At 41.3% G+C, this 25,181-nt stretch overlaps 1 long non-coding RNA gene across 1 annotated transcript in view; it reads left to right on the top strand.

The window, feature by feature from the left end:
* LOC119735974 overlaps positions 1–24,856 on the top strand; it is a 45,132-nt gene extending 20,276 nt beyond the window's left edge. The window contains exons 3-5 of the long non-coding RNA XR_005272246.1: positions 17,021–17,224; positions 19,042–19,139; positions 22,585–24,856. This is a non-coding gene — a long non-coding RNA (uncharacterized LOC119735974). The remainder of the gene's footprint in view (positions 1–17,020; positions 17,225–19,041; positions 19,140–22,584) is intronic.
* The last annotated feature ends 325 nt before the right edge of the window (positions 24,857–25,181 follow it).

Here is a 25,181-nt window from a genome sequence, read left to right on the forward strand (position 1 = left end):
GAAAAATGAAACAACCAGTGTCTCAGTACTCTCTGAATGAAAAAAACACACAACTGAATATACCACAATGTATATTAAGACCTACTTTGTTATTTGGATTTATTTGTAGTCATAAAAAAGCTTCGGTAGGTAAGCATTCTGCATTGGGAGCAACATCCATGGTTTGATTTCGAAGAACGCAATCATACTGCTGAGGAGTGGTAGCAAAGATACTCATGTTCGCAGTGAATCGTGTCGGTATCTTGATGCATGCACGAACCGTTTGACGAAGCATATCGGGCCCTTCAGACGCTAAGTTTTCCCGACGTCTGTTCCATGTATTAAACGTTACACGTAGGAATAATTCGCTGTAGGTTAAGACTGACGCTGATTTTGGTATTAGTGTATTAATATGCGGAAAACGAAATGACATAAACACCTTTGCAGTTTCGGATTTGTTTCTTACATTAAACTAATTCCCAGTCATGCAGCTTTCCTTCTTGATGTTCAGTTTTGTTCGGGCACATTGTTACTACTTGATAACACAATCATTTACGATTTTGATATTCCAACATGAAGGTGCGTTTGTGTACATTGATTCACCTTCTACTTTCATTCCCTGCTAGTTCCAAGAGATAGAACATAATCCGAAACACTTTATTAATGAAATAGAAAATATGCCACCCAACCCAACAAGGGTCGCCGAAGCTACTCTGGAGAAACGACTGTTTTTTTTTCCATTAGCTGTACTACATTGTATCACACTGTGTTTGCTCACTTAATAATCAATACAATAGAGTGCTCTGACGGTTTCTGACGCAGCAGAGAATAATGATACAGGGTGAGTCAAAAAGATAATGACTGAATTAGAAAAAAAAAGTATAAAAAATATGTGGGTCGCTCCACTTCATTAAAAAATCACAGGTATAATAAAAGTACGTGTTATTGACTGGTAACTTTAAAAGATTCACGCAATTTGCATACTCTATTCCCAAGTTACGTCTATTTTAATATGCAGATTCGTACAGCTGTCCACCACTGATCATTTACCATTCTACGAACTGATGCATACCCATTAAATACTATGAAACATGGACTTTTTCCACCTAGATGAATGGAGAACTTGCAAAGGAAAACATACCAAAATCGCCATTAATATTTCAGAACAAAAATAGATGACTTGTTCCTCATATTCAAAATACAAAACTGACAGTAAAAGGATGTTTCAGTCTTTAGTAATATGATTAAAATTTCAGTTGTATTTGAATGATTTTGTGCAATCTGTGATTCTCACTCAGCTCAACTTCTTCCAATGGCGTTCTATGGATAAAAATTGGTTCTTTTAGTGAAACGTGCATAACTTCTGATAGCATGGATCAATTTCCGTAATTCTTTTTTTTTACGAGTGGGAGAACGTGCTCTTTCAAGATATACTTCGTTAGTGTTTCAAATTTGATTTTTTTTAAAGGGAAAAATCATTAATTCGGGTCAATTTCTTTTTGACTCACCCCGAAGACAGGGTGGTTTCAGTCGCTATACATTGACTTCAATAAATATTGTACAATCGAAAATAAGAGGAAGTTTTCAGCACTTTACCCACAGGTCCCATGATATCCCTATGAGACTACATTTTTGATAGGAGATTGTGCTATGCTCTTTTTATGGCACATACAAAAAACTTACATATGCAAAAAGCAAATATGGGGAATCTTTCATGGGTTTCTGTCGCAACTTTTATTTTTTTTTGTTCAAAAGAAAAGGCCAAACGACATCACTTGACTAATCAACTACGACAAACGCTTGAGCCTTCAATATCTTGGTCACTGTACGATTCCGATGACTTGCATTCAATATTTTGTTCTTTAATTGAAGGCGTTTTTTTCTAAGGTACATGCAATACGTTTATCAGCATTTTGACGTAATTGGTACAGGCTGCAGTATCTAACCCTTTTGCAGGTGTTCCGATAACCGCTGACGTCTTTGAAATAAACACAAGCGAATTTGATGGGAGAGGGAGTTTGAAAACTAATCATCGATTGAAACATGTTTCCGAGAAGTTATAACGAGTTTTTTTCGGTGCAAATATTTGAGTGGCCACAAAAGCTGACGGTTGTTTGGAGACCAAAAGCAATAACGTTTTTTACTTGTACGAGTGCAGGAAGATTAACGGCTGTTTCATGACTCCGGTCTTTCCGCTTGGTATAACGCCGCAGCCCCATCATATGCCGTAACTTGAATGGAACCACCTCCGCGATTTCTGCTCGACTTTGGCATTTAGCCACGCTCGGCCTGTTTCGTGTTTGTTGCCAGCGATGAGGCATAGTCGATCTCCGAAGGAATGAGTTCAGTGGGGCTGTGCCATTTGTGACGAAGGTGGTGTAACGATCGATTGGCTGGGAATCAGTGCCGACTTCCGAGTTGCTCCTTAAAAAAAAGGAAAAAAGAGAGAGGTTTCCGAGATTGATCGATTGGTAGAGCGGAAATTGCGGGGTTTGCCGAATCTTCCATTGCACTGATTTAGTCAAGGCTGTGTCCGAAAAATGTACGGTATGCGATCCGGGTTTAAAGTCTGTGTAACATGTAACATGTGACTTTATACGGTCATGACTACATTAGGGACCAATGCTCTATTTAATGTTATATTTTCCGCGAATCCCATAATAGTAGAACCGTAGAAGATAAATCGATTACGAATCCCTAGAATTTCTTTCTGGTCTTGATCGTTAATGTGTGTGGACGTGTAAAGGCTTCATACAAGGGGGGAAACTTCTGCAGAAGTTTTGGGGAAGCGCTGTTTAGCACCTTCTTATTTTTCTCCAAGTCGTTTGCAAACAAATTGATTGGAAGAGCTTGTCAGCGGGGAACGGTGTCCCCATGTCCCCACTCGCACACTCAATCAAATCCCTGTCCACGGATAAACTGCTTTTTCGGTAATCCAAATAAACATCACTTCTCACTATCAAGTTTGTATTCAGGTAAATGCCCGACTTGTTTTGGTCTTCTTTTTATGCAAGTTTAATTCACAATTGTATTTGTTTTCATCCTCTGAGGGTTAATTAGTCTTCATCCGGTGGCGTCATGCCCCGCTGGTGCCGTCGAATAAGCCCCCTCCCCCAGGAGAAAATGAAATATGAGACTACGATGGTCGGATATCGAATTTTAAACCGGATATTTTGCAAACAACGTAACAGTATATACAGACATTGTTTTATTGCTTCGAATTCGCACAAATATTACTTGTAGTCTTCGATTTTAGAAACCAATGGCCATTGTTCCAAACAATCATGCGACAAAATAAAGTTTGCATTGATCGTGCCACGTGGCATTGCTAATCAATTTTGAAGTTGAAGTAGGCCTATAAATCGTCAGGGAGGCAACTTGAGCTACAGCTGCTTATAGACCCAACGTGCACACGACATTAATTATGAGCTTGACATAGGCCTATTAGTACAGGTTGTACAGGTTAACAACTGCACATGAATAGGTTTAAGGACCACTGATGTAGTCGTGTCCATCACAAGTCCCTGCAAGTCCATCACAAGTCCTCTAGTCTCAAGTCAATTCAAGACCCATATACAAAGGAACTGTTACAAAAGCATACATTTGCTGTTCTTCACCCCTTACTTGTGACTGGACTTGTGACTGGACTTGTGATGGACTCGGCTACAACACTAAGGACACGCGGTTTCTCCGCAACTAGGGCAGCGGCGGTTTTCGCCGCTGCAGCTTGCACGTTGTCAGTGACATGTTCAAAATAACCGCCACTTTGTTACAGCCAAAACTACGGTGTCCCACAGTTTCTATCACCTTCAGATTGTGCTTAGATTCTTGAAGAGTCATCTGCGGTCCCAGTACGCAGTTAAAACGCAAGCTGGTAACGCTGTGATGCAGTGTTTTGGGGAAAGGTTCCGAGGTTTCTTTTGATCCTTTGTAGTATGAAATTGTGACGGTGTGAAATGCAGATATCGTACCAATTGATTGCGTTGCACGTCTCGTTGCTCAGAACAAAGATAGCTGATGTTCACGTGAGAAGCCATGAGATCGTCAAATACGGGCATTATGACAAAACAATGTTTGAGGAAACCAAGTTTAGGTTGGGCGTCTACATCGACGAAATTTATACGATGTAGATTAGTAGGATTTCTTAAATGGAGATGTTAAGTATTGAGCACAGAATACTTTATATTTTACGTTGAATTTTGTCCTTTACCCGTGTATTTTTAAAATAAACACTGATGTATACTCAGTGTTGGCGGAGGGCTTGCGAGGGAAAATATCACAAGCTTACTCGGGTGGGACTCGTACCTGCAACCTCCTGCAGACGTCTTACCACTCAACCACCGACATTTTACCAAGCAAAGACAGATTACAAGCTGAAACAACGCCCTGCGTTGTATTTTTTTCGCCTCGGAATGGTTCTCAGTAGACCGTTTGCTCAGTACAAAATTTGCAGTGCAGTATTTGAGCACCATGAATTATTGTTACTAGCTGTCATTATACGTGATACCATGGCGATCGCGAAAAAGGCTCGTTACAATCATCTGGCACGGTCGCATGTACGACCAATATTTGTCCTACTTACCCGTGCCTCGGACAGAAAAACGGCTTTCACTCGCGGAACTGTCGGTGTAAAATGCGCCATGAGTCAACCCAAATTAGGGGCACATTAAATTCAGCGAGTGGGCAGTAATAGACTTAAGACAGGCTGTGTCAATATTTGAGCACGGCGTTTTACCAAACACTGTGTCGGTGTCGCCAGGGCAGAGTCTCTGGCTCAATTTGGCGTTGATGGACGCGCTAAACGGCGAATGTGGGCGGTAATTACCAACTGCGGGGACAAAAATGGTATACCAAAGAGATTACACACGTTTGCCAGAGCTGCCGACGACATAAATAAAGACGGATTAGCAAGGTGTTCAAATATGGCCACAGTAAATGAAATTACACCTTGAAGAGCAAGAAAAATACACACGCTGCATTAATACGGCACTTCTGGTTCTGTTTTAATGGATGTTTGCGATTGTGAGTGACTGACTGGTAATGAAAAAAAAAAGTAATAGACTGGTAAAGACCAACGCTTGGGAAAACTGTGATGTGATTAATGTCCAATCTTCGTGTTCAGGCCCGATGGACACAGGAGACAAACGGAGCCAGAAATCTGATATCAAAAGCAGATTTACAGACAGAAGATGGAGACAACAGACTGTACAGAAAGTGGGCGTGTGAACTCCCACACTGCCAACTCCGTAGTGCCACTGTAATTTGCTGTACCGCCTTCCGACATCTGTCCTTCTCAACAACTGCCCCGAAATTAATCCGTAATCATTCTGTTTACGACGGTGATAAATTGTCCTTTTGGCTCGCTTCTATAAGGTTATTAATGATGCATACATGTACTTATAATTTGATAGAGCTGGCACAGCTTCGAAATACAAACGCCGGCCATATGTAGGGGATCTTGTGATCTAGATCATTCACGGTGACAAAAAAGCGTATAATTAAGTATCTCTTGCCTTGGATCATTGTTCAATGCTTTCCTTGACCGCCGACATATTGCGTTTGAAAAGAAAACCGCTCGCTATCTGGAAGACTATTCTGTGTCTGGAGTGTTGCCAGACTGACATTATGTCTCACATACGCGTCAATTAGTGCCCATTGTTCGTCATTAGGCTTGCGTTCCAAAACCCTGGCAACGAGCCAAAACTGCGGCTGCGCGTTGTGAAGCCAAATCACATTACAAACACACACAGAAATCAATGAAAATAGTTGTTCCAATTTAAGGCGGTATAATCATCACTAACAGCAATGTACTTTGTATGCACCTGCACCTTTTCTATCAATGCCTTCGAATATCACTGGCTGTGACCTTCTTTGGAAGGTAACATGATGAGATTTTTTTAACAATGTGATCAAAACCTTTATTATCCCTTTGAACACGTCGTGGGGTTTTGCCGCCATGTTAAGTGTGACGTCACAACAAAATATCTCCAGAAAAGGACTTGATTGAAACTAAAGAAATACAAACCCGGAATTCGCTTTCCAAGTTCATTTGAAGTACACCAAATTAGCAATAACAAACAAATGTAAAGTACATGACAAATACCAAGAGGAAAAATGGAGGGTTTGCGGGAATACCATGTGAATATTATCTCTTTAGAGTTGTGTGGTTCTGAGAGAAACCATTTGTTTTAACTCGACGTTTCGACAAGGGCAGATCCAGAACACATTTTTTTTTGGGGGGGGGGGCAAAAACTTTGGTCCCCACAAAGTGGGGACAAAAAAATATGGCGTGGGGTGCGGGGCCCGCTCGAGGGCCCCAAATTTGTTGGGGATTCTAGATGCTCTGTGGTGCGATCTGAGGCAATTTTTAACCACTTTAACCAATATTTTTTGAGGAAAAGATGATGATGTACGCAGTGCCTGCCTTTATTGCAACGTCACTTAAATAAAAAAGAAAAATATTGGTTCCGGGTGGGTTTTTTTTTTGGGGGGGGGGCATGGCCCCCGTTGCCTCCCCCTCCCTTAGATCCGCCCTTGCGTTTCGAACAGTATGCTATGTTCACCATCAAAACCACACAACTCAAAAGAGATAATATTCCGTACCGCAAACCTTCCTGCTTTGTTCACGTCCACTATGCAAACTTACAAGTCTCATGGAACAAATATTATTGAAATAGAATTCCGCATTTCATGTCTAGTCAAATATTTTGAAATTTGAAATAGAAACTGATATGTTGGAGCTTTGTTCTGGGGTGAGTCGATTCCACCGGGACGTTCGTGTTAGTGAAATATCAACACGCAGTGTCAGCGTCATAGTTGACATTTAAGAAGAGCAGTCGCAGACAAGCAGAAACAAAAAGAAGTTTCAATCTGTTTGAGTCACTCTATTTGGAACAGTATTATCGTCTCTGGCATTAATAAATTGTTCCTTCTTGGTTCAATTATAAACGGCTGATTGACGACACACCTGGTTCTGCTACACGGTTGGCGGGGAATGGCCGATCAGGATTAAGACATATCGCAGTTTGGCAGTGGGCGGGTATGGGTCTGCCATGTGTCAACCATTGACAACTCAAAAAGTCACCTTAAAGGGTGTTGCATGGACAGTTGAGGGCGCTGAGTTTGCCCCAAATCGAGGCATTCCCATTCATGCAAGGTGGGGTCGGTGTCACAGTGGTGCTCACAGTATTGTGTTCTGCACTCGCGTTTAGTCTCTGATTGTAGGGCGCATGCCCAAGTGTGTTACCGCGAGGCTCTGAGAGGCTTCCAAAAAGCCATTCTTCATAGCCATTTGCAGCCGAGAAGAAGATGATAGATAGGGAGGCTTATTTCATTCAGAAGTTAAATAGAGTAACAGACAAACGAACGGAATTTGTCATTTCAAAACCCTGGCAAACCCTATCGGTACACCCGACACTCCAAGGCCTCAAGCAAGAAGCACGTGGTATCTCCCAAACAACATGACTTAATTACCGCCATGATCAGTGTACGTATACATTCCTTACACATTAATTCTGTGCCTGCAGAAGTTTCTGCCCCGTATTAACAAATATCTTACGAGAACTCCACGAAATTGGAAGTCACCAGCTAGCTGGTATCCACCGCCATATCACATAGTTGCAGCCCTGCGATAGGGCGGTGGGTACCAGTGGATACAACAGGGGAACTTTCAAAATGCGGTTGGGCGAATGACCAAGCCTTCGAACTTATCACACCACAGAAAGATAAATGACATCAAGTACCTTCTAGCGAAAGTGAACAGCTTTTGAGAAATTTAAAAGCAGGGGCGGGTTTCCATTGTAATTTAAAAAAAAAATTATAGAGATCTGGAAATGTCCGCTGAGGGAAAATGAGTATTTTTGTCTTACCTAACATCAGCAAGACGAAACATACGCTACGATGATTCTATATTGAGCCAGAAGAATGGACAAACCCACATCAAACAAACTGAACAAGCCACTTAGCTTAGGCGCAGGGGAACAGTAGACGACAAACAAAGCGCTATACAAACCCACGCACATTAGACGCGTGCGTCACTTAACGTTTCGCCTTTTACAGGTAAATTTAATTTTACCCTTCGCCTATGGTGATAGCTTTAATTCGCTTGCATATTAAATTTCACTTCCACTTTCATCGAGACCCTCTTAAGGTCAATTAAGTGTCCTGGCGTGTATCGGCTCGTCCGACACACACGCGTTGAAGGGGGGACGTTTTGACATTGCGTCGGGCTGGCTGCATTAGCACACTTAAGTTTTTCAATTTCGAGCGGACATCAGCGCGCGCTCATCTGGAGGCCGGCAGAGGAGCGGCGTTTTTTTCCCCCGAGGGGTTTACCGCAGCTCGCGCTCGTGTTATTCCCCGGACAATATCGCGTCTTTACACGATGCAACTTCGTGCTCGTCTGCCGAGTGACAAGTTAACATCGCCCCGTCAATTGTGTCAACAAGAGCCGTGTAGTCAGGTGCTTAGGAGTCTCCTGGCCTGCGGAAATATTCATGGCAAAATTCTACCTCCAGATTTTGTTTCCTGCTCGTGTTTGTTGTATCATAATCTTTGTCTAGCTCAGTTCCCTCAGATGTCAATGCTACTTTATGTGTTCAATTGTTTCAAGCGGGAGTGTCTTGTCTTTCGCATGGTTTCTCAATGTCACTTCTCAGAATGTAATAAATATACGATCAGAGCTGGCTTTAGCGTGGCGTACATCGTCAAATACCAGCTGTGTTACATCGAGTGATGCGGCACCACGTGACGGGCATCATTCAATTTAAGTCGGGCAGACAGTCGTAGACCGGCCGAAGAAAAAAATTAATTATGCCATCCCCTTCGGAAAACCGTACCTTTTGTAGCGCTTGCGAGGCGATTATTGAAAACACAGATTTTGCTTGGTGTGTATGGTTATACAAAACCGTTGAATTATTCATGAAAAAGGCACTCCACGGGGCGAAATCCCTGCTGTCAGTCTTTATTTAATTTGGTAAAAAGCATGGAAGACCGTTATGAAAAACACCATAAGATAATGGCTTGAAGGATTTTTAACCGATACGTAAGTTTGGGATATGCCACACCACATTTTATGAACATCGTTTTCTTTCTTATTCCTGTGTAAAGTAATGAATGAGTCTAATTAGCATTGGATCGAAAAGGAAGATGCGATACCTACCACAACTTACAGTTTAATCATTTCAAGTGGAATTTCTTAATTTAATAGGTCTTCAGGTATAAAAAAAAGTTCTTGGATTTCCTTCGCTAGTTTTGTGTTTTTTGTTTTAAGGTGGAGTACCGTTACACTTGTCCCTGCTTCGTGCAGTGTAAAAAAATAATAAACGTCACATGGTATTTATAATGAGCCCACTGTCGGATAGAAAACATATAAAGAACCGTGAGAGTAGCTACACATTATTGTGCACATGCAGTGGTACTTTGTTTGATCTTTAATTTGGTTATCATTTGTTTACATTTATAAATTGAATGTTCTCGATGCGGCTTCGATTCGTCACATTTTGAGTGGCAGCGCAGTGAGCGGAAAGTACTATGGACGAACAGGCATGTGCTTTACGCCACACAACATGTGACGTCATGAAATTAGGTATAAAGCCTAACTTCAAATTTCCATACCAGCTACTCGTCAGTACGGTACGAAATGGGAGAGTTGGGGAGACCACTGGAAGTGACATTCGAACGCACTGCCAACGACGCCTGAGTGGCCTGACCCCATTGATCTCCATATACACATATCTGTGTATATGGAGATCAATGCCTGACCCCCAGCCTCGACTCCAGGGGCGCGTGCTCGTTCCTTACACTAACCCCTGGCTGTGATGATGACGTAAATGACGCTGAATGGCTATTCACAGCGTACTGCGCGGGCATTTCGAAGATTGCACGCTGGGCGCGCCCATAATGCGCTCGCGCTCGCGTGCCTAGCTTTGCACGTATCGTCACGTACGAAACAAAAATTATGATTCAAAAGTCGCGATGCCTGTACGATATGGATTATGTCAGCCGCGTTTTTTGCTTAAAAAAAACCCTGTATCTGTGGTTGTAAAGGCACGAAAGGGGTACGTACATTTAATACAAATCTTTGCTAACTAACACAACGTCCAAACGTTGTGTTTGAAAGGATTGATTCTTCAAAATCACAACTTTTAACATTTTAAAGATGGCGTCTGCACGTAAAACGGATAAACTGCAGCCCTAATTATAATGTACCGTATTTCGGTATATTTAAATTACACAATTCCAGGGGTTACGATCGCGCAAGGCATGATGGGAAACAACATGGCGCTGCAAGATCGTACCCACGGGTAACGAGGTTGCCTGACCCCCCGCTCACCTTAATACGCTATGGCTTGTGCAGAATAAAATAAGTCCTGCGTATTTTGCGCCTTGCGCGCACGAACCATTACGCGCACGCGGTGTGACCTTCACCGGAGCTCTAAAAAGCGCCCTCGCCGGTTCACGCATGGAACCCATTGGCGTATGTACGTAGGCCTCAAAGAACTTTCTTATTAACATTTCCTGCAAGTAGACCATAACACGTGGCACCATTTTGTCTGGCATTGACGACCAAAACACATTTAGTTTTCAAATATGTTTTAAAAGCTGAGACTAAGTTGCCCAATAATCATGAGTCACCCTACTGTCAAAGTGCTGGTTGAGATAATTCAAAGCCGATTTCATTTTGTGCTCCTTGTCATATGCATACCAACGATTCAACTCTGACATTTGGGCACTCAATTAACTTCAAACAGGTTGGTAATGGAATAATCCGGTTCGACAGTTATGCGTTTCTCTGAAAGATTAACTAAAACACTTGAAGATGGCTCTAAATGCGGTCAGCTTCTTGTTTTCCTTTTTGTCACAGGGATGCTAATGGTTGACCAATGATTAATTAAACAAAAAAAAAACAGCTGTCATTACGTCTCCGCATGTTATGTTCGCACGTGTGTTTACATAGTGACGGCGTTGGGGCAGGGGACAATGTTACAACGAACTGTAAATGTCGATTTCAATCATTATGTCATGTAACTGGGGTTTAATATTGTGTACCATGTTTTCTGCGTGCCCACTCCGTTAATCATACTTCTAAAAAGAAATTAGTTGTTCTCTTTCTTAACGTCCTATAGCATCTCAAAGCTCGAAACGTCTTCATTGGGCCGTCCGGACATCTTGCGGGTATAGGGTTAACTCTAAAAGGTCTGGGACTGGGACGGAATGATTTATAATATCTATGTGCGATTTTTTTCCGCATTGAGTTTTAACAAATTTGTAGTCTGATGTCTATATATATTTTTTTTTTTACCAATTTCACTCAGAAAAATCGTAAGTAGCGTTCGCGCAACATGTCAATTTTTGACGCGGGGTGCTTTAGAATAGATTGCTTCCCACTTGCAGTTTTTTGGAAAACGCACTCATTCGTACTCATTCAAGAACGGAAGTGTTGAATGTGATAAGTACAAAATGGTTCGTTTGATTGAGCGGAAACTTTGCAAAATTATAATAATAATAATAATAATAAAAGAAGTAATACCGAAGTCTTATACAGCGCACGTATCTACTGCTGGAAATTATGTGAATTATTAAAAAAAAAAAGGTAAATAAAGTTTATGAGAAATATGAGACCCATTATGGTTTATAAGGTGCTGCGGCGCATATTGCAACCACTGCCAGAAACACCGGGGCAAACCCCTTCTCTTAGCGATAATTGTTACTGGATTCTTTAACGCGCATTACACAACACACGGGACCTACGGCTCTACGTCCCATCCGAAGGACGAAGCAATAATGGTAAAGTGCCTTGCTCAAGAGCACAAGCACCATGTTCCCACGGTCAGGATTCGAACCACGGCACACGAGTCGAACACCGTAACCACTGGACCACAGCACCCCACTATGTGCTTAACATGTATGTTTCTATATACTACTGTTACAAAAATTCAAGACAATATATCGTTTGCATTTTCAAAATCAGAAGGGGTGTTATAACTGCTAATGTAGTAACCAACGGATAATGTATCACAAACCGATAATGTCACATAAATTGATCGATACTGTATCACTAACTGATAATGTAACAAAAAATGACGGATACTGTAGTAAATGTTACTACACTATCAGTCAATTATTGTTACATCATCGGTTTATAGGACCGATAATGTAACAACAATTGACTGATAGTGTAGTACAGTTTACTACACTCTCGGTCAATTTTGTGTAACATTATCAGTAAGTGATACAGTATCGGTAAATTTATGTGACATTATCGGTTGGTGATACATTATCCGTTGGTTACTACATTATCAGTTGTAACAAGGGGACGTTGGATTTTTGTGAGAGAAGAAAACACCGGCTCTCTAAGGCTAAAAGTGTCAAAGACATACCTCAGACCCATTAGTCACACGCCACCAACATTCAGTCTGCTATGTACATCTAACGGTATTTCTGGCTCGCTGGTTTTGTTATGATTTTCAACACATTTCGCAATTATTTCGAAGTCTTGGAATTGTTTCCCCACATTCACAGAGAGGAAAAGCAATACCTGCGTATTATTTTGTAATTGAACATCTCATGCGAGAAAAAAAAGTCGTATGATTTAGGCCTCTATGCTTAAACAGCAACACAATCGAAAAACTCGTAATGTAATAAAACTCGACTAAATGTTTCTAAGCTCTGGCAGGAGTTTTTAATTGTCACTTCGTGGTTTGTTGGTTGGTCGGTCGGTCGGTTGATAGGTATGTCCCTGGAAAATTGACCAAACACGAGCCCCCTAAGTTTTCCATAAAATACCAAATTTTAATTTTCACAATAAAAAAGCAAACAAAATAAATTAATACTTCACAAACAATGTATGTATCAATTCGTGAAGTTTATGAAAATGTTGTAAATGGAGGCAAGATAATTTATGTGCAGTAATGTAGTCACGTGGTATACAGCGCTATAATACCGTGTGAAAAAGCACGCAATATTTTACGGGACATATAGGGGGCTTCTTTTGATAATTTTTCGGGGGCAGGCTTAGCGCAGCTTGAGAGGGCGCGTGGGACGGCGCGTGGGACGCCGCGGGCCACGCTTGTACATTTTGTATGCACAATCTCCGGTCAAAGTTTTAGACTCAAATTAGGTTTTGCCCTTCACCGACGTTTAAACACTGTATACTCAGTGTGTTACCTCCCGAGTGAAAGCTGGAAAAAATCACTTGGGCGGGACTCGAACCCACGACCTCCTGCTTTCTAGTGCAGATGTCTTACCACATACCAGAACTTATTGTGCACGTGCACTTGTTTTCTACAATACTGGAGAGGCGTACACATTGGTTGTAAAAAAAAGCGGCGTAGGGACGGGGGGGGGGGGGAGGTTGACAAAAGAAGGGGGAGGAGGAAGCGGGGGAAGAAGGTAGGGGGTTGGTAGCGCGTAATGATCAACGCGCTGATAGTGCTCTCTGCACACGGCCCGCGTGGCGCACTGTATGCGAACGTGATTGAAGCCATCACTCATTTGTAACCCCCGTGAAAAAATTCTTTCCACGCTGCTGTTGCGAATTGCGAAACACCTGTAGATATAACACCCACATTTTCATCAAAGGAAATCACGATTCGAGCCCACGACATCTTTCAAACAAGTGCAAGAGCCCCCGAGACCTCAACCATCATACTTGGCTGCTTGTTTTAGTTTTGATCAATATAGGAAAGAACAAAGAAAGTGAATGCAGCAGGATTCTCTAACCTGCGACCATGCGGAACACCTTACAAATGCACTACTAACCGAGTTTCCTTGTACTAAGTCTCTGGTAGATATGGCATGCATTATTGTGTGTAAGCTTCGAAAAGACTTGTTTAGTGCAAAAAAGTACAGAGGCTTTGGGCATTCCGACTGAATGTAACGATATCACACGGATGTTTAGTCACGGCGTAACGATTTGGGTGTAACGCCATCCGGGTGTTATATCGAACACCGTGACATTGGTTACTCCTGGGAATATGGGGCATTTATGCGCGAGCTCAGCGCAAACATGACACGCACTGGTGTCTGTTGTCCAGTGGTAAATTAGGAAGTCAGCTGAGCAGCACGGAAGTATAAGAACCCGCATTTACCGTCAGAGTCCATGCAGAAACAGTAGATTGCATATGCTGGAACACAGAGCCAACCAATCCTGGGCGCGTGTGGCTTGAACTTTCTTATGGTCTACGTGTACAAGTATCCACTTAAATAAGGTAAGAAATTGAGATCTGGGGAGACCATTGGGAGAGACATTCGAACGCATTGCGACGACGCTCACGCGAAGAATCTATGGGCACTCAAAGTAAAAGAAAATGATCCTAAGTGCGCCGTGTTTCTCTCTCGATCAAACGGCTGCGTTTATTTTGCACATGCAGGCCTATTTAAATGACTGTGGGGGGAGCACACCCGGCCTATATTGGTCTGATATTGATCCGGTTTCAAGTATAGGACAAGCTCGCGATCCAAGTCAAAATGTCGAGGGAGTGAAGGGAAGGTGTAGGGGACGCTTTCATGGATTTCTCGAAGGAAAACGATCGACTTTCCGCTGTCCGAGGTATTCGACCACCTTCCTTACAGGTACATGTACACAAGATCGTTTGATCTTAAGAAGGATGCATAACAAGAAACATGTTGAAGTTTCATCTCAGTGGATACTATACATTTTGAGAAAACAGAGAAAACGTAAGCACAAGTTTGGGGTTTCGTAAGATTCTGTTGATAACGCATGCACGTATAACAAAACACTGCACCCGCCGGTACGAAGTTATCTACCTTAAAGAATGTTTTCCTCCGAATGATACCATTTCATGTGAAGTAAAACAAAGGTATTTGGTACCAGTTCTATCTTCACTTTGAGCAAGGACTTTCTCGTTCAATCGGTAGATATGTTTCCGGGTTGTTGCTATAATGGTCCTACGTGCTTTTAAACTGAAAATGACAACGAGAACTCTTATCTAAGTCTTATCGAATTGCATTTGGAGGAAGATATGTGTCCTTGGATGTCTTATCGCAACATAGGTGATTCTACATATTTACGATTTTAAAGTCATAAGATGAAACGCGCGTTATGTCTCGTTATTTTTGGATATAATTTATAATTTTGGCATCTTCGTAGATAAGTCTCATGGACTTTGAATTTTGTTTTAGCAACGTTTTCCACGGATCTTTTGTAGCTGAAAAATCTGATTTGCAGTGTACATTATGTGTCTGGATCTTTAACACGTCCATTGATAAAAGTAGGAAAGTTGGGCACTCGTAGACTCGGCAATAATTATAAACAGCACATCACAGATCCCGATTCTCATTTTAAAAAATAACATTATGGCTATTCAACACTCAACATATATAAACAGCTAGGCAGTTGTTAATAATGCCCAGAGTAATTTTTCGGTCCGCCAATTTAGAATTGTGTCAGTAATCATTTTGAAGACAAAATCTCTGGAGGAAAAACGAATAAAGCCCATTGCGTGACTAGCGGATCCTGACGATCGTGACTGCCGTTAGAATGATTTGGTGGTAAAACATTAGTTGCCATCATTGTGTACAGGATTTCGATTGATGGCAAGCAAAAGAAAAAAAAAAGGAAATCCACTTTGTTTGCAATGTTCAGCTCCGTTTCACCGCGGCAGGATATGGAATTGATATTTAATCCGACTGTGCAGACTTAAAAGTCGTGCCAGCGCTGTGTTTGATCAGACCGCGGGCAGTGATGTAAAGGAGAAAAACCTTTTTGTTTTAGTAAACAAAGCCGGCTCATGTTACACATGATGCCGCTGGTTATTGAGTTCGGCGACTAAAGCCTAAATGATTTTTATTGGGAATGGAAACAGTGTGTGGAGAAAGCGCCTTGTGGCTTTAAAGCTCTGCATCCGGTTTTGGAAATTTGTTAGCTGTTGACAACGGCTTAAATGGAGCACTCTGGCTCGGAGACACAAGATGGGAAAAAGGTTTGATGATGTTTCCATATACCGAAGTACCACTTCTAGAATAATTTGCTCTTGGCGACAAGGGACTGGATAAAGTTATGGTTGCAGAGCTTTTAGAATCCCTCTCTTTGACAGATTGTGCCTTTCCTTTTTTAGTTTAGTCTGCTGTACTGCTGATCGGCCGTAAATACCTCATGGCGCTAGAAGTCATTATTGTCTACAAACTGAAAAAGACCACAAATTTAGTTATAGAAAGTAGCAGTGTCTGTCATTAATTAAGTGGTCGGGTCCCCGGTAACATGACTGAACTGCGATATGTTTTCCCCATCCGCTCCGGCGCCATGTGAAATGAAGACTTCTGTGCATTTTTTTTTTAACCCGAGGGTTAGGGAACTGTGTTTGTTCCTAGATCTTATGTCGGGGTTTGGTCACTTTTTCTTTCAAGCTCCAGGGTGGGGATTTTGATAACTCACGAACATTTTAACCATCGGCGCCTAAATGAAAAAGATGCATTTTGGGCGCCTGACCCATGCATGTTGGAAATCGTCACTTAAATTCTGCCCCAATGATGGAGATGTGGTTACTTCAGAAGTGACAACCCTATACATCTTGGGTGGGGCAGCCATGGGGAACAATAAGCCATTTGCGAGTTTTATTTGAATAAAATCTTGAACACTGACTTAATCCAATTCATTTCACATTTGAACTTTGCATTCTCCTCCGACCAAACAGGCTGTTACTATATCACGTGATTCAGGGCAACCCCCCCCCCCCCCACACACCCATCTTCGGTATGGTCTGGTGTCTTTGTGCCACTCTCACCCATTGTGTTGGTGCTGAGCGTCTCTTACGTAACTGTGCAAGAGCTTGCCCCGAATCATGTGATTAGCAACAGTGTCATTGGTCTGGAGAATTTAAAGATAAAATGTGCCAAGCATTCTGAGCAAGTCAGTGTACCAGATGTTTTTCAAATGTAAATCGCAAAGGGTATAGGTTATTCGCAAATGGCTTATTGCTTATAGGTGTTATCACAATGTGAAGATTGTCGAATCTTGTACACAGGAGCAACTGGCTTAATAATACAAGGCAAATGTCAATCTCACCCTTTATCAATGCAGGTACTTGAAAATCAATAATGGCATCCCGCACATTCCTGCTGATACTGGCCGTAGCCACGCTACTGGTGGCCGTGCTGGGCGCTGGGTACGAGGACGACACAGAGGCGCTCTATCAGATGTACAACGAGGCAATGGCGAAGAGGGACGACCACAATTTAATGGACTACCTTTTGGAGAAAAGGGGACGAGGGGGATCCACAAGAAGTGAGTTCTGGAGAAGAAAGAAATAGACATCTGTTTAGTAGAAATATCTTTTGATATTCAGGTTTTGCCCTTGACAAAGGGTCATTGTCATATCTTGTCTTGGATAGTGTAATTGCATAGGTCTAGAACGGAATGTGCCAGTCTATAAAAAGAACTGTTTGCTCTTTAGTCAAATGGCTAATAAAAAAAATAATTAAAACAATGACATGCACGAATACCTTATGTAATTTCTCTTTTCACTTACACTTGAAACGTTGGGTACATGATTCAACGTTACACATTTTGCAGATTCAATATTGGGTTTTGCCCTTCACAGACGTATTTTATATTCCGTGTTGCCCCCGAATGATTGTGAAAACAAAGAAATCACTCGGGTGGGACTCGAATCCACGACCTCCAGCTTACTAGCGCAGACGGCTTACCACTCGACCACCGTGCTTGCCGGGATCGCAGGCTGTTTCGAATTTACACTATACACACTGTGAACATTGTGTAGACTTACTCGGAGTTTCAAATAAAGTTGCGGCCAAGCCATCACAGTTTTAGTCCTCACAAGTCAATCACAAGTTCTTCGGCCCAAAGTCGCTAAAGCTTTTCATACAACTAGTGTATAGGTAGGTGATTGGATTGTGCTTGTGGTGATACAAGCATGGAATTTGGCACACAGTCAGAGTATGTCATGAGAAAGATATTTGGCTATAGGGCCATCGCAGATTTGTCCTTGGGTAAATATAGGTAGAATAACAAGCAACGGCAGCCATTGGGAAAATTTTGAGAATTGCTTGTTATGTTTTCAAAGGACAAATCTGCGATGGCCCAATAGCCAGATATCTTTCTCATGACATACTCTGACTGTGTGCCAAATTCCATGCTTGTATCATCAAAGGCACAATTCCTCCAAATATTTCCCCTATCTGCCCCACTACACCGCGTGCATTCTTTTGCCAATGAACACTCCTGTTAGTTGTGAACTGACATGTGACTGCGTTGTGATTTGAATCGTGATGGACTTGTGATTTGGCGCATGATGGACTCGACTACACACCGTGAAATTGTGTTTGAGAGTTAGAACAATTTCCCAAGGCCTCAATTTTGTACCCTATGTTTTGTAACGGCATGTTTAGATATATGGGGATGTCTGTGACATGTTTAGGCATCGTGTGAAAGCCTAGTATAAATATAGAGTATAAACATAGTCGAGAGTAATTATATAACGTATACACAAAATTACCTACATGGCTCAAATCGCAAGACGAGGTAAATACAAAACTGGTTTTCCTCTCTTCTTTTACACTCTAAAAAGGTCCCGGGTTGACCCGGAATCCGGGTCCTCTGGATCCTGACACTTTACCGGGTGAACAGACACTTTTTTCTGGACAAAATTACACTTTCCCGGTTTTTCTGGGACAAAATGTCACTTGTCTGGTACAAAATTACCTTTTGCTGGTTTTTACGGGGCAAAATGACACAATTCCAGGTCAAACAAAAGACACTTCTGTGACTAAATTTCCGGGTCATTAATTTGACCAGGGAAAGTGTCAGGCCCCATTGGACCCAGATTCCGGGTCAAATATGACCCGGAATCTTTTAGAGTGTGGCACTCATATTAATTAACGACAAAAAACCCACAGTATATTCAAAATTGTTCTTTTTCGAAATTTGTTCCCGATGCCATTAATAATTGGCCAAAAAATGGCTAAAAATAACTGTTAAAAATAGTGGGTACAAAAACAGTGTTTAAAATCTGAGCACCATCATACAAATCCTGCCAAATATACCAAAGGAAATGTTGAATTTCTCGAATATTTTCCCCACAGAATGCATGCACCTGGGCTCCATGTGCACCTGTGACTATAGGTTCGGCCCCACAAACTCCAAACGGTACGCCAACTGCTTGAAGATCACGGCATGAGAGGTACGTGATTAGTAGCAACGATCCGCAGGTAGTACATGATACTAATGTTAGAAGTAATCAGGACAGCGTATGTTGCTAGGAGCACATGAATGGATGATCGTGAGTCATGACTTGTCATAATGTTGGGATCTTATAAAATACACCGTGCAATGGCTTTCTATGAGTGATTTTTTTTTAAAAATATTTGAACGAAGCACGCGTTTCCCCTTTGCGACGAAGTCATGGTTTAAACCACATGCCATCATGACCAACATGATTACATCATCCGATACTTAATGACGTCACCGTGTTTATACACCGAGCTGTATTCGAGCAAGAGTGGATCGGGGGGGGGGGACCATGCCCCCCCCCCCCCCCCAAAGAAAAAAACGAACCCAATTTGTTTGTTGGTTTTTTTAGTGACGTTTCAATAATTGGCATGGGCACTGCATACACCACCATCTTTTCCTTTAAAAAAAATGGTTAAAACGGTCAGAAATTGCTTCAGATCGCACCACAGAGCATCTAGAATCCAAAAGAAATTCAGGGGCCCTTGAACGGGCCCCGAGCCCCACGCCGTAATTTTTTGAACCCACTTTTTTGGGGGACCCAATATTTTGGGGCCCCCCCCCAAAAAAAAAATGTGTTCTGGATCCGCCCTTGTATTCGGGGAGCCAGGTAGGAACGTATGACAGGATTATCGAACCCACAAATTCGAGGTTTTCTGCCTGCAGCGACCACGCTGCCTGAGCTGAGACCAAATTATTGTTCATGAGGACTACAAAGACTTCCTGGTGGATGCCGAGTGTCACATAAACACATGGAATTGCAGAAATAACCATAAAGAGAAGAAAATTGAAATTCCAATTGATAAATATTCTTAATATGATTGCCAGTGTGCTAGTGCAATCCCAACTTTGCTTTCAAAAGGCAACCAAATAAAAATAACGTGACTTCTTTACAGCTCGGATCGTTTCCACCAAAATAACTGCGATGCCAAAAGTTAGCCGCGCGATAGATACCAGCAACAACTCGCGATATGCATAGCAACAACTCGCAATAGATACATTATATGGCAACAACTCGCGATAGGGATTAAATATAAAAACAACTCGCGATAGATATATTTAGCAACAATTTGCAAAATAGTACTGCTCATATAGTTATGATCTTGGTTGAAAATGCTTACCACTCTACTGTATAAAAAGCATTTTATTCTTTCCGTTTCCTGAAGAAAAAAATCTGATTGGCTGTAAAAGGTGATTAAATGATGAACAGGTTAACGTACTGGTGAACCCTCAACATTTCCTCTTGAAGACATTTTGTTTTAATGCCTTTTTTATTTCATCAATATAGCTTCATATCTTTCATCTTTTAAGCTCATTAAAGTACCTGTCCAACCGTCATGCGATCAGATTTATACTCCCCGTCCATCAAAGGGCTGAACCCAAGTCGGATCGGTTAACGAGATCGAAGAGCGGAAAGCAGATTAGAAACGAAGCAAACGTACATCAGATTTATATTTATTTGAGCGTCAGGCTGCAGTGGACGTGAATTTTTAATGGCAGTCAAAAATCGCATTGAACTTACCGGTCAAATCGCATTACTTCACAAGCGCACAGTCGCCCATCCGTAAAGCATTTTTTCGGTCTTCAGTGAATAGTAAAATTTTTGAATGTACTTTTCAGACGCGGGTTAAGCAAAGCAATCCTCTTTTCTCATTCTGAATGTCAATTGAAAATCATATCGAATTGCGTTATGAGATATGAGCGCTCCCCTTTCTGATGCAGTGTTTTGTTTGAAAGTATTGCATGGACGGATCTATACCATAAAAGCGCACAGCGCCATGGAATCTCAAGAGTTTTATTGGATTCGTTTATGGCCCCTTTCCTAAGACCGGGTAAAAGGAAGACATCACAATTGGGTTATGAACGTTATGAAAATTGAAATCTAGACAAGTCTTGCACAGTGACAGTTTTGTAAAGGCTATTTCACTATTGTGTTTCTCCCAGAGTAACGCGCTCGTGAACGTGGCTTCTGACTACAGCCGCCTTTTCATGAATGCGTTTTCGGCTTGGTTTTGTGGACGTTGCCTTTTATAGCTAAAACCTATAGGCCTGTAGTTAATGGGCACAGACATGTCTGGAAACGTTCTTTTAGAAAGTAGTTCTACGTCTCTATCCGCAGTCGTTTCGTTAACATTTTTATCAGCATTGCTGGCCGATTGTTGGCAGGGCTTGTCTGCCAACTGCCTAGAATAAAAAGTAATGGATACTGCAACGATCTCTTGGTAAATTTGAAATATTGCGGATTGTATTTAAGTACAACACCATTCCTCAGTGAAAAGAAACTCGTAAACACTCAAAGATTCAAAAAAAATTGTCTTTGTGACGAATGGGATACAAGATTATGTTACTGTGTCTTTTTGTTTTTCTATACCTTCAGCTACTCTTGTCCAAGCACTGACATTCGGGAGGGGGTATTGGGACTCTAAGCTATCTGGCCATTGACTTGATTGACTTGATTTTCTATCGGTAGCTGTTTGGCTAACTCGGGGTTTGATATTCGTTCATCTCGTCCAGCCGTACCCGTGACTGAGTTGTGTCGGATCTATCCACCGAGCAGTCATATCAGCTTGGCTTCCCTAGATCGATTGAAGTCGAAGAACTGTTGAGACGGAAAATGAGATTTCCAAGTCAAATCCCCGTGAACGAAAAAAAAATTCTTGCATTGAGCATAAGAAGAGTGACACTTTGGCGGGTTTATGGTTGTTGTGCGCGCGCACAAAAAAAATAATAAATCCGTAGTGTTTTCATTTCAGCCTCGGAGGAATTCCAGGGGGCGCTGTTTTGCATATAAAGCGAATGTAGTCTGGTGCCTTGACGTAACGATCTCTGACGTCTCTTCAATCTTTGGTCTGGTAACAGTCACTCTAAAATAGAACTGACACAACAATGACGGAGGGGGCCCTGCTTTCGTTCATGTGCATACACTTGAGGCACGAAGCCTATTCATGGGCTTCAAATAAAAGGCTGGGCACAGTAAAGCCCGACACCGAATTTCACAAATTCATAGAACTCAAAGTGTCATGGTTCATAACAGTAAAAACAAGCACAGCACATATAATGTGATGTGACATTGGTAAATCAATTGAACTGAAACCTATATTTCACGTTAATAGGCTTACTCATATACGGGGCTTTATACCAAGAAAACTAATGGCCAACTTGTTCACCATTTGTTGGTAAAAAAAGAAGTGCTCTTTCAATCGATCAAACAAGTTACAGGGGCCCGCTATTTCGACCCTGGCAGGATATTTCTCATATGAAAATTTCTTAGTCATTTCAACAGAGTTTGTAGTGTTAACGCTGGCATTCTTTTAGCAGTTACACCCGAAGAAGAAGAACCATGGATAATTTTTAATCCAATCTCTGTTTTTCTCTCTTTTTGTTTTAATTGTCCACAGAACAGTAGAAGAGGAAAGTACGACAGTGATAACAACAAGAACTCGCAACAACACATATAGGTTTATCGTAAGGAAACCCGATGAAGCAAATATAAGGCTGACAGGTTACATGTAAATTAATTCAATTTTTAAAATGGGGGGAATATTTACGGTTGGGACATGTTTTCGTATCCAAACTGTGTTTGGCTTCCGGTACTTTGGTAAGTCACGTTGGTTTAATTGTATACCGATAAATATGCTGCCTGTGAAACCATTACATGTATTATGAGAATTTTACAGAACACGATTTTTGATTTCAAGTTTGTTTTTATTATCATCAATGTACTTAATATTAAACAAACCTAGTCCTAAACCTCGAAGACTGCACATCAATGCACCCGATGACTGGTATACTTTTCAATTTAATTTTCTTCGTAGTTTATGTAGAAGGTCAAAAATCGTGATCTCAATTCATGGTAAAACTAAAGTTTGAGATTTTAGAATAAAAAGTAATAATCAACTGATCAGTTCTAGTTCCCTAATGACATGCACAACGGCAATTCTACAAATTAATAATGATCCAACTAGGAGAAAAGATTCAGAGAAACGTTCTTGTAACATAATTATATTGAACCCTGGTAATGTTTAACCAATTAAGGCCTACCTCCCTTGTTCAGGTAAATATCGAATAGACTAGATTATGACGCATATTTGTTATAATATAATCTCTAGTGTGCCACTGAATGTGGCACGGAGCATGCGCAATCCAGACCGCCTCGCGTGCGCGCAACGGTCCAATCAGCACCGCTTATTTACGATTGCTTACGTAATGCTTTGCAGTCATCTCTTTATGATACAGACGATTTGGGTTACAATGGTTGGGGCTCTCATGAATATGCAATTCGACCAAACCTCCGAAGTATTGCAATTATTTACTATGAGTAAAAAACCAGCTCCTGTTAATTTTCCCTAGTCTGGTTAAGCTAGATTGTTGTACTGTTAAGAAACCGAGATAGGTTCTGTAGCATCACTGATATTTTTTTCTTTTAAATAAACCACAATTTGTTTGACTTTCTATCTAATGAACAAGGTTGTAAAGCTAATGTTCCTCAACAAAGCCACAGACAAAACCAAGTTATTACAAAAGGATTGTATAGAGTTTAGGTACAAAATACGGTGGTCGTAGGTTCGAAGCTCACTTCAGTCAGTTTTCTTTGTAAGACTGAAAACTGATTTAAGTGACCAAGTCAGGTTTGCCGTTCTGGTATTCAGTTTACTCTGATTTTTTTTGTTAAAAAGAAATCGGAGTAAGGCTATGGTTAAACGAGGTTTCAAAAAAAATTGTCAATGGCATGCTTCGTTTGAATTATGGAGAAGTTCAACACGTACCAGCTGTAAATAATAATGCTTGTAGCGAATAGCACGCTGTTTAAGATTCGGGCGTAAACTCATATTTAACAATGTTGTGCAAGCCAAATGAAATGCGACTGTCAAAACAAAAATCTGTCAAACATAATGCCTAATTCCATTAACTACGGATTGGGTGACACTCTAAAGAAATCCGGGTCAGATTGGACCCGGAATCTGGGTTGTGTTTGACCTGATTCATTTCAGGGTCAAAATGACCTTTTACGGGTCAAACTGACATTTTTCTAGATCATGTTGGCTAATCTTGATTCTTAACCCAGAAACCTCGACAAAGTGTCATTTTTTACCCAGACAAAAAAAGTCATTTTGACCCTAACAAGTATCGGGTCAAACAGAAACCTGATTCCGGGTCGTTTCTGACCCGGGACTTTTCATGCAGAGTCACAGCTCTATACTTATCATTGTGAAAATATTTTAGTCCCATTGTATTGTTGTCACTTTGTTTGCAATATAAACATTTTAAGTAAGTTCGACAACCAGAGTAATGTAAAACCAATGGTTAATTAAATAAGACAACTATGTGCATACGTCACTAAAAGTGTGGAAACGTCACTCTTTCGTAAAATCAGCGATTGACGTGTGCAGTTAGTTGTGGTGTTATAGTAAATTGTAACCTTGCACCCGTTTTTAACTTTAATTCTCATGAAATGAAATTTAAAAAAACATAAATTAAAATTTTGCAAAAGAAAGTTTTAAATAGCTTGAAAGTATATCACTTTTTCCATGAGGTTTATCCAGTGCATGGGGATTTTAATTAAAGGGGCAATACTTTTTGAGTATACTGTGTAAACGGTCAATATCTCACCCATAACCACATGCTTTGATAGAAGTTTAGAAGTGGAAATAAAAGCACAGTGAAGCACAGCTTTAAGGAGTCCGTGTCATCAATGGCGTCAATCCGTGTCGTCGTGTGGAGGGAGGGGGATGATGCATTTATGGCAAATTCCAGAAATTGCCTGGCTGTGGACATTTGAAAAAGTGGGGTGTAGGGGGTGGGGGGATTGGACACCACGTGACACCAGGGGGCGCTGTTCGTGATACACATGTATCGAAAATGCCTAATTTTCGATAGTCCGAAGGTTCGATAGTCCGGTCCTGACCATGGACCGCTTGTGGGGTACATGTCCATTGTTTTCACTTGCAAGTGAAATCTTTAGAAAATAGGTTACCCCACAAGTGATTTTTAGAAA

Source organism: Patiria miniata, unplaced genomic scaffold (assembly GCF_015706575.1).
Source record: "Patiria miniata isolate m_02_andy unplaced genomic scaffold, ASM1570657v1 HiC_scaffold_29, whole genome shotgun sequence".
NCBI lineage: Eukaryota > Metazoa > Echinodermata > Asteroidea > Valvatida > Asterinidae > Patiria > Patiria miniata.